The sequence below is a fragment of the Pollicipes pollicipes genome, unplaced genomic scaffold, assembly GCF_011947565.3.
Source record: "Pollicipes pollicipes isolate AB1234 unplaced genomic scaffold, Ppol_2.1 Scaffold_7261;HRSCAF=8764_pilon_pilon_pilon, whole genome shotgun sequence".
Taxonomy (NCBI): domain Eukaryota; kingdom Metazoa; phylum Arthropoda; class Thecostraca; order Pollicipedomorpha; family Pollicipedidae; genus Pollicipes; species Pollicipes pollicipes.
The window spans coordinates 23,959,193-23,968,143 of record NW_023597054.1 but is presented as its reverse complement, the minus strand read 5'-3'; the positions used below and the strand labels follow the sequence as shown (position 1 = coordinate 23,968,143).

Genomic DNA, 8,951 nt, shown 5'->3' with positions numbered 1-8,951 from the left:
ACTAAGGTTTCCGTTCCCAGCCGCTGCCCATTTCGGTGATCAGACCTATCTAATTAATGCTATCCCCAGCCGTTTGCTTTTGTACGTGCGATGTCCCTAAAAAATCGTCCTTTCTCGGAATCTAAAAATGCTAGCGACAGTTGATGGTGAATGCCAGCTAGTGCTAGCGAATGCTAGAGAGAGTTTTTTTTTTTGCCAGCGCGCTCCCGGGCGGCCGTGAAAACGGCGCCGTTTGAAGGGAAGGGGTGAACTTGACCCCTTCAGATCTCAAAAACCTAGGAGAGCTAGAGACACCATATTCACAGGACGTGAGTATCGGTATGTGAGCTCATTTGTATCAAATTTTTGGGTCCCTAGGCAACACCCGTAAAAGACAACCTTGGGTAGAATAAGGTAAAACAAGGTTGTACCCCAGATCGGTGTCTGAAGTTCTCTCAGACCTCCTTATGCAACCACCTTTAGCCTGGATACCTCTAGTAAGCAAAATATCAGTGGTGTTCGTTTCAAACCGGTGACCTTATCTCACCTTCAGAGGGTCACGTTGACCAAAATCTACGGCATTGTTTCGTTTTTTCTCATTTTGAAAAGCGTCAAGGAGCGCGCTAGGTCGCATGTTTCTAAAAAACCGAGTGTTGATCTAGATCTGGTTATTCTAGATCATGATCTCTTCTGACCTTAATGAAGCTCAAATAAGAAACTCGTTGGCGTTCGTGTGATCGATAAAATCGAAATGAGTGTCAAAAAGTAAACCACGAAGCAGCGTCTGTAGTAAAAAGAGCACTGATTTTGACTTCGTGACACCTCACCCTGACGTTTCTGTCTGATCCGAGGTCAATGGAGCTAGGCATAATTCCGAGTTCAATTGTCTAGTTGTCAAAAGAAAATCAGACATGCATGGCTTTGTCGAAGACTTCGGCGCCGCGACAGATTGAATTATTTCCTCGGCGTTGCCTTCATGAAAGTCACGTCCTGACTTTGACCTGCCCTGGTCAGCGGCCGTGCAAGGTATGTCTGATTTTTGAGACTAAAAGATCGGCTAGTTAATTGGCTACAACTATTCACAGTCCCCGATCAAATCAGGTAGTCAAAAGCCAAAGTGCCAATAGATCCGAAACGACGACGCAACGTACCTGCGACGTTTGGAAGTTACTTTGGAAGAGCTTTCGGGTGGTCCCCATAAGCCCCATCAGGGAGCATATTAAAAGAAGCGCAATGAATCCTCAGAGGCTAGTGAAAATTTAGTTGTCATTACACGACGTGCTGGAGGAAGAAATGTCCTCAGAAATCCTGAGGATGTTATTTTGACCGTTCTCCCTTTCAGGGCGAGGGTTGAATCTTAAGTTTTAAAGTTTACAGGATCGACATAATGGCTGACTTGTTCTTCAGGGAAGATTTCCTCATAGCTCGGCGGTTTGTTGATATCCTCTTCTGTGTAAGATGGCGGCCGGTCAGCCGCCGCGTAGCCGCCGGCAGCATAGAAGTCTCGGAGCGAAAGCTGACGTCACTGCTCCGCCTCAGCCACGGAATGCGACGCCGGAGTCGGGACCTGGAAGTGCCGCATGAGTCAGCTTTTAATGTCCCGCGGAGTGCACCGAAATACACATTTCCCGTACCATCTATTGCAAGATCGCGATCCCGGGGCTGCACTGACAGAGAACACCAGAAGTGACGCACATGCACGCGAATCCAGATAACTAACCACCTAACTAGGTTCACGGCACAAGCAGGCGCGGATGAAGGCCATCCACGATGCTTTCATCTCAGGAGCATATGTTGCTTCAGTTGACTCTCTGTCAGCCACCCCATGTCGGCACAGGTCAATGCCGAGTACAGCCCTGTTTCAACCGACACATACTTTGAGCAGGCCTTCAGGCCGAAGGCCGCGAGGAAGCCGATGGCGAGCACCATGACGGCGATGCCGGCTGTCTTGATGGCCACTGTCCACCCCATCGGGTTGTCACTGCCAGCAAAAGAACGGAGACGCGTATTTGCAGTGACCGCACGCCTGCGCCCGCGCCTCCCCCCACAGCGCTGGCCAAGCAATACTCACAACCGTCAAGCCCAGTCTCAGTCTCAGTCTCGTTTACGACCAGTTTCAGCGGGCCGCGAAAGTTGTGCGAAATTTTCGCAAAAAAGTACGGAAAAGGCAATAAGAGAAACGGCACGACAGTTCGTCAGGCCGAACTGCAGGCATGCCAGGCTGAGAAGCAGACGGCCCGTGGCCGGTGTGGAGCGCGGAGTCCGGCACAGGCAGCCGCAGCTCATCCCGGCACGCGATGCTCTTACTAGCATATCTTGCCGCCGCGGTATCCGACGTAGGCTCCCGGCAGCGGCAGTAGTCGGGGGTCGCAGACGACGTGCCTGATCTCGTAGTTGCAGTCGGAGACGCCTTGCAGTGGTCGTGCAGATAGCCGGCTGACGGCAGAGGAGCGGCACGTGCTGTGACGCGGCGGGTCCCGGCCGGGCCCGCCCCTGCTCGATGACCGACACGCGATCAGCGCGCGGCCAGGGCTGCAGCGATCGCCAGCCCCGTGCTGTCACACACCGCGCACGTACAGCTGCATGCGTGAGGCAGCGGGCCGGTCACGCGGAGGGCGCTGGCCGCCGGCCACACAGCGGCCATGCGCGTGTGCTCCGGCAGACATCGACAGACAGATCTTACAACAGCCTGGTTCAGCCCATGATTGTCATAAACATCGCCGTATGGTGGCCCATCATCTCTCCTTGACTTCACTTATGTCCATTCCGGCCGCTTCGTCAGATGACTACGCCCTTTTATGTGGATAACCGGCAGGGTTCTAAGACAAAAAGTCGAAAATCCCATCTGGCTAATGTCCGTCTTTCCTATTGCGAAAATGGCAACCTGAAAAAATCAACGTGCCAAAAAGCGAATCGGCTAGATGGCGAGCCGCAGAAAGAGGAACATCACAAAATCTCCATGCTAAATTGGCGAAAAGCTGGAAGACAATCTGCAAAGTGAAGACGGGCCGAAGCATCGACGTGCAAAATGGCGAACAGCTAAAAAGAAGCTGTTAAAGGCTGTGTTGAATAAATAAAGATATTGGGAAATTGCGACACGTCAGAATGCTGGCTGACTCCACAAATTCGGATGGCACAGCGTCTACCATAGCTAAGCATTTAGATTCGACACGCCGGAATGTTCGGGCCCAAGATTCGAGGTCAGCGAAAAATTGAGCACCGGTGTCAGCACCCAGGTGTTTGGAAAGGTACGAATGCTGAAGACAGAACATAGGTACCCCAAAGCCCACCGCAGACCGAATTTGAGAGCTCGCCCCATCATGTAAAGAAATTCTTACCAGCTTCTGAACTATCACCTGCCTCCATGCATTATTTGCCAGCTTTCCCGCATCGAGGAGGCTGGCTGGTACTAACCGCCGAGTGAGAATCGACTGAAGTGGCTCGGAGGCGGCGCGACAGTGCAGTGCGGCAAGGATCATCCAAATGATGTTTGCTCAGGGTCTGGTGATCATTGCAGCCGCTGACGCTGCATAGAAAGGCTGTGACGACGGCGTCGTGTTCCCTTTATAAATACACAAATGTGTCTGTCTGTTCGTCTGTCTGTCTGTCTGCCTCTCTGTCGGTTAGTCTGTCTGTCTGTCCTATTTTGCATCGCACCGCTCACGGGCTGAACGGCTGCGGGGAACGGGAACGGCGGGAGTGGTGACATGTGGACTCGACGCTCGAGCGCACGAGGCGGTTTTCGACAGGTAGCTCGCGAGCCGCTGCGGTCCTGAGGTTCGAGCGTGGCGCGTGTCAAAAGGACCGCTCGAGACCCATTTGTTTTGCGCGGGGGCTGAAAATATGGCCAATGAAAAAACTAACGAGAAGCCGATCGAAGTCCACCCACATTTCGGAAACCAGGGTTTGGGGCTATGACTTCCCATCGACCACGCGCTGGAGCCGCTTGTTATCATACTGTACCGGCTTCGTGTATTTAGGGGTTTTGGGTAAAAGAGTCGAAAACCCCATCTGGCGAATGCCTTTTTGTCGGCTGCTTAATAACGACTTTGGAGCGTCGACATCTCAGAAAGGCGAGGCAGCGAAAAGTCATGGTGCCTAAATGGCAAACTGCAAAAAGGCAAATTGTCAAAAATTCGAAATTATTAAATGGTAAAACGCTTAATGGCGAACTGCAGAATGGCGGCAGGCAAAAAAATTGGCATGCCAAATTAGTGAAAGGCAAAATGGTGAACGTCTAAACATCCACCTAGCAAAACATCCCTGTGTCCTATTGGCGAACTGTAAAACGGCGAAATACAAAAGAGTTACATCTGAGTTTGTTGTTGGTGAATGGTGACAGAACACGTGGATATGCCCAACTGTTGGCTGACTGCCTGGGCGTCTCGAGGAATGGCGTGGCGTGGCGTGGCGGGGCGTGGCGGGGCGGGACGGGGCGGGGCGGGACGGGGCGGGGTATCGGCGCGGCGAGGCGTGGCGTGGGGGATGGCGTGGCGTGACGTGGCGTGTCGAGGTGGGGCGGGATAGGTTGGGGCGGGGACTGGCGTGGAGTGGCGTGAGTGTTACGGCGTGGCAGGGCAGATAGTGCCGTGGCGTGGCGTGGCGTAGCGTGGCGGGGATCGGTTTGGCGTAGCATTGCGGGTATCGGTGTAGTGTGGCGGGGCGTTGCGTGGCGTGGCGTGGCGTAACGTGGCCTGGCGTGGCGCGGCGTGGCGTGGCGTGGCGTGGCGCGGCGGGGCGTGGCGTGGCGTGGCGCGGCGGGGCGTGGCGTGGCGTGGCGGGGCGGGTATCGGCGCGGCGAGGCGTGGCGTGGGGGATTGGCGTGGGCGTGACGTGACGTGTCGAGGTGGGGCGGGATAGGTTGGGGCGGGGACTGGCGTGGAGTGGTGTGAGTGTTACGGCGTGGCAGGGCGGATAGTGCCGTGGCGTGGCGTGGCGTGGCGTGGCGTGGCGTGGCGTGGCGAAGCGTGGCGGGGATCGGTGTGGCGTGGCGTGGCGGGTATCGGTGTAGTGTGGCGGGGCGCTGCGTGGCGCTATTTTTCCTTGGTCAAACATGACTTAACGAGCTCAACCACATCTAAAGGGAATGTCCCACATGTAAAAACATTGAGGCAACATCAGATATGGTGAAATAAACTCATCTATAATTATTTATATACCTTTAAGTGGAAAAGACTGCGCCAGACACACAATATCTCTGTTTAGTTCATATGGTCCTTAATGTATCATTGTTTGGTTACGTCATTGCACCTTGCACAACGTTGATTGAGTGCCAGTTGACACCCGCTATACCTGGAATTCGTGCTCACAGGCGTCAAATATATGAAGGACCCGACAATTATACTTTTCTTGGTTTTGATCACCGCATAGGTAATAAAATGACAGGACTTGAATAACGTTATTATGCCATCATAAATGCCCAGGTGCCCTTGAATAGTCTCCCCAAAATAGTTTACACATCTTCGCGGGCGTTTAGCCCAGAAACTGGTGGGTTTTAGGTCAGAAGAAGGGCAGGGCTGTGAACTGTACCGAATGATCTCCAAGATGGCTACTTCAGTTCGAGACCCAATACAAATGTGGAACACTCCCTTTAAGCGTTCGCCAGTTTGGCGTATCGACCTCTCTACGCGTCACCATTTGCATTTCGTCATTTAGCCCTTCGCCATTTTGGCATGACGACTTTTTTATATGTGACCATTTTGCAATGCGCCATTTAGCAGTTTGCCATTTCGGCATGTCGCCATCCTTCCATGTCGCCATTTTACAGTTCGTCATTTTGCCGACTGGATTTTTTGGCATGTCGACGTTTTATTTGCGCCAACATGGAAGCCATCACATAGCAGTCGGTGAAAACGCATTCGGCAAACTACAAGTAGACTTTTTCGTCCGAACACCGTATTTTGCTAAGCATTTGTAAGAAGGTTCACTGAAAACAGCATCCAATTCACGCATCCAGATCCCAAAAGTTCCGCGCTAGGCGCTAGGTGATCATATCATAGCGCCTCGGGCATCTTTCACCGCCGCATTCATCCGCATACCCAGATCTAAAAGGTTCCGCACTAGGCCCAAGTAACGTCATAGCGCCTCGGGCGTCTTTCACCGCTGCCATGTCATCCGATGCAGACACCTCACGGCCTATGCCCCTAATGTACATTACAATGACCAAGTTGGGATCTGTTTCTGTCGGTCTATCAATTCAAGATACGAAAAATCGATCACTTCTCTCTTCAAGCAGAGGGAAAGAAACGGGAGCCATTTTTCAGTACAGTCACCTGCCACCCGAGTTTGCCATTTTCATATCTGTCGCCATTTAGCTTTTTGTCAATATGACATGTCTTCATTGTCCAAAGTCGCCATGTAGTTAATCAAGATCCTGCAGCATTTCACCAATTAGCTGTTGGCCATTTTTGAATGTTGACATCTTGGTGCGGCGCCATTTCGCGGTTTTCCATGTAGCCTTTCACCATTTGGTATGTTGACTTTTGGTGTGTCGCCATTTTGCAGCTCACCACTTAGCTATTACCCATTTTGGCTTGTCACCATTTTTCGGGTCGTCGGCAAGGCAAATAGTCGATTCGGCTTTTTAACTTGTCGAATTTTTTGCATGTCGTCAGTATGGAAGCCGTCGTAGAACAATCGACAAGAGGGCATTCGGCAAGCAGCGAGTTTACTTTTGGTCTGGACACCATGAGGACTGAAGCCTCCCCCCAAACAAAAAAAACTGGGAATCGGGGAACTACACCCCTGTGCGGTTTGCTTGTAATTACGACGACCAGCGATGTGGCGGAACTATTGAAAATGTACCCACATCTGCGTCGCTGCCACCTAATGATGCCTTTAAGATAAGTGTTGATCACAGGGCGTCGAATGAGCAGTCGGCTTGCGATTGGCATACTTTTCCAAGCGTGAAACGAAGCCCCGAGGGCGGCAAGGGGCGGAGCTGCGCTAGGGCGCCAGCGAGCGTCACATGGTGGACAGGCCATGGACGCAAGCGGCAGCTGAGGACCAGCGCCGCCCGTGTTGGGGTTCTGGTGCTGCGGACGGGGCGCGGCAGTCCGAGTCGACGCCCACACAACGTGCTCGTCACAGGCTTAGGGCTACGGCTGAATGCGCTGTGTGGTGTTGCACTGGCGCAAGATAACCTTTAACGTTAGGTCAGTATTCTTAAGCCTGTCTCTCAACTACATCAGTGGGGCCGACCGCAGCTAACTCATTGATATGCGACATTACAGTAATGTGGATGAACCAATACTCGTGGCTTAGTTAAAAGACAATTCATAGTAGATCTGCAAGCACCGTTTGCTCAGCTATTCGCAGCTGAAATAAAGCTTGTTGGCTTTAACGCAGGCATATTCTGTTTAAAATTATTTCCAACCCAATGACAGATATGTTATTCTTACCAGCGTGCGTACTCACATTCGTTAGCATTACGGCAGATGTCCTGAGGCGTCCGGTCCGGATCATAGGTCTCTTCATAATATTTGTTGCACTTGCAGCTGCCGTTGACGCATGTTTGGTGAGGGTCTAGGCAAGGCATACTTACATGAAGCCCCTCATAGTGCTTTTCTGAAAATGAAATAACTGTTATTGCAGTCGGGCTACTCTGACACAGAACTTCTCATGCTTACCAGACATTGTCATCATGATCATGGCAACGCCCAGAGACGCACGACTACGGCCAACTGCATACTCTGACCCGGAGTTACAGCCACGCGAACAGACTAACAGTCGCAGCGTAACGCAGCGCACGGCATCCAACGCTGCACACATTATTAGCCAGTGTCAGCAGGCGCAGAGGCGACGCTGCCACTCCAGGCCACAAAGCGTCGGCCCAAGTCGGGTCGCCGCAGCTGCAGCGCGTGCGTTGAGCGCAGTAACCGCCCACACTAGCCCATCGCTGGACCATTGATAGATAGCCGTGCCAGGCAGCAGCAGCCCCTCTCGTCCGCTGTCCCGTGCTGGACTGCATCACTGGGCCAGCACGTCGGCAAGAGACGGGGGGGGGGGGGGAGCAAACGTTGCCGGGTTTGTGCAACACAACCGAATTAGCCATGACTGTACACGCGCTCAGTGCTAGGTCGACAGGGCCTGTTCGTCAGCAGTCACAATCACGGGCCAGGACAGTGTTGATGTTCTGTGCGTGCTCCTCGCGGGCAGATCCGTCACTACGCTACCGCCCCTCGTGCTCTTGACACGATGTGGTGAATATTAAAGTTGCTAACACTAGCATGCCGTGGCGTCACCATGACCTGTTGTGTGATTAGCAGCCCTCTTCCTTGATCATTCAGTACCTGTGTCTGCACCTCTGTGAGCACGCACCACATCTTGAAATATAAGGCAAAACACGACTAAGCTTGAATCAATTGGTAACAATGTCAGTCAAACCGTGGCTGTCTTCAGCTTGATGGCGACAAATGGATGGGGTACGACCACGCAGGTCGGCAGGTCACAGGTCTCACGAGGGCGTCTCCGGCACCAGCCATGACTGTGCTCAGGTCAGGAGGGTGTCTCCCGGCACCAGTCGTAACTGTGCTCATGTCAGGAGGGTGTCTCCCGGCACCAGTCAGGACTGCGCTCAGATCAGGAGAGTGTCGGCCGGCACCAGTAGGGACCGTGCTCATGTCAGGAGGGTGTCGGCCGGCACCAGTCGGGACCGTGCTCAGATCAAGAGGGTGTCTCCCAGCTTCAGTCAGGAGTGCGCTCAGGTCAGGAGGGTGTCAACCGGCACCAATCGGGACTGTGCTCAGGTCAGGAGGGTGTCGGTCGGCACCAGTCGGGACTGTGCTCAGGTCAGGAGGGTGTCTCCCGGCACCAGTCAGGGCTGCGCTCAGATCAGGAGGGTTTCTCCCAGCATCAGTCAGGACTATGTTCAGGTCAGGAGGGTGCCGGCTGGCACCAGTCGGGACTCTGCTCATTTCAGGAGGGTGTCGGCCGGCACCAGTCGGGACCGTGCTCAGATCAAGAGGGTGTCT

The 8,951-nt window shown here is 53.2% G+C and overlaps 1 long non-coding RNA gene across 1 annotated transcript; it reads right to left on the bottom strand.

Moving 5' to 3' along the window:
- Positions 1-1,482: 1,482 nt before the first annotated feature.
- Positions 1,483-2,320, bottom strand: LOC119111839 (uncharacterized). The gene is made up of 3 exons (XR_005095626.1): positions 2,287-2,320; positions 1,856-1,960; positions 1,483-1,546 (listed from the first exon to the last, which is right to left on the bottom strand). It is a non-coding gene; the product is annotated as an uncharacterized LOC119111839 (long non-coding RNA).
- Positions 2,321-8,951: the final 6,631 nt, after the last annotated feature.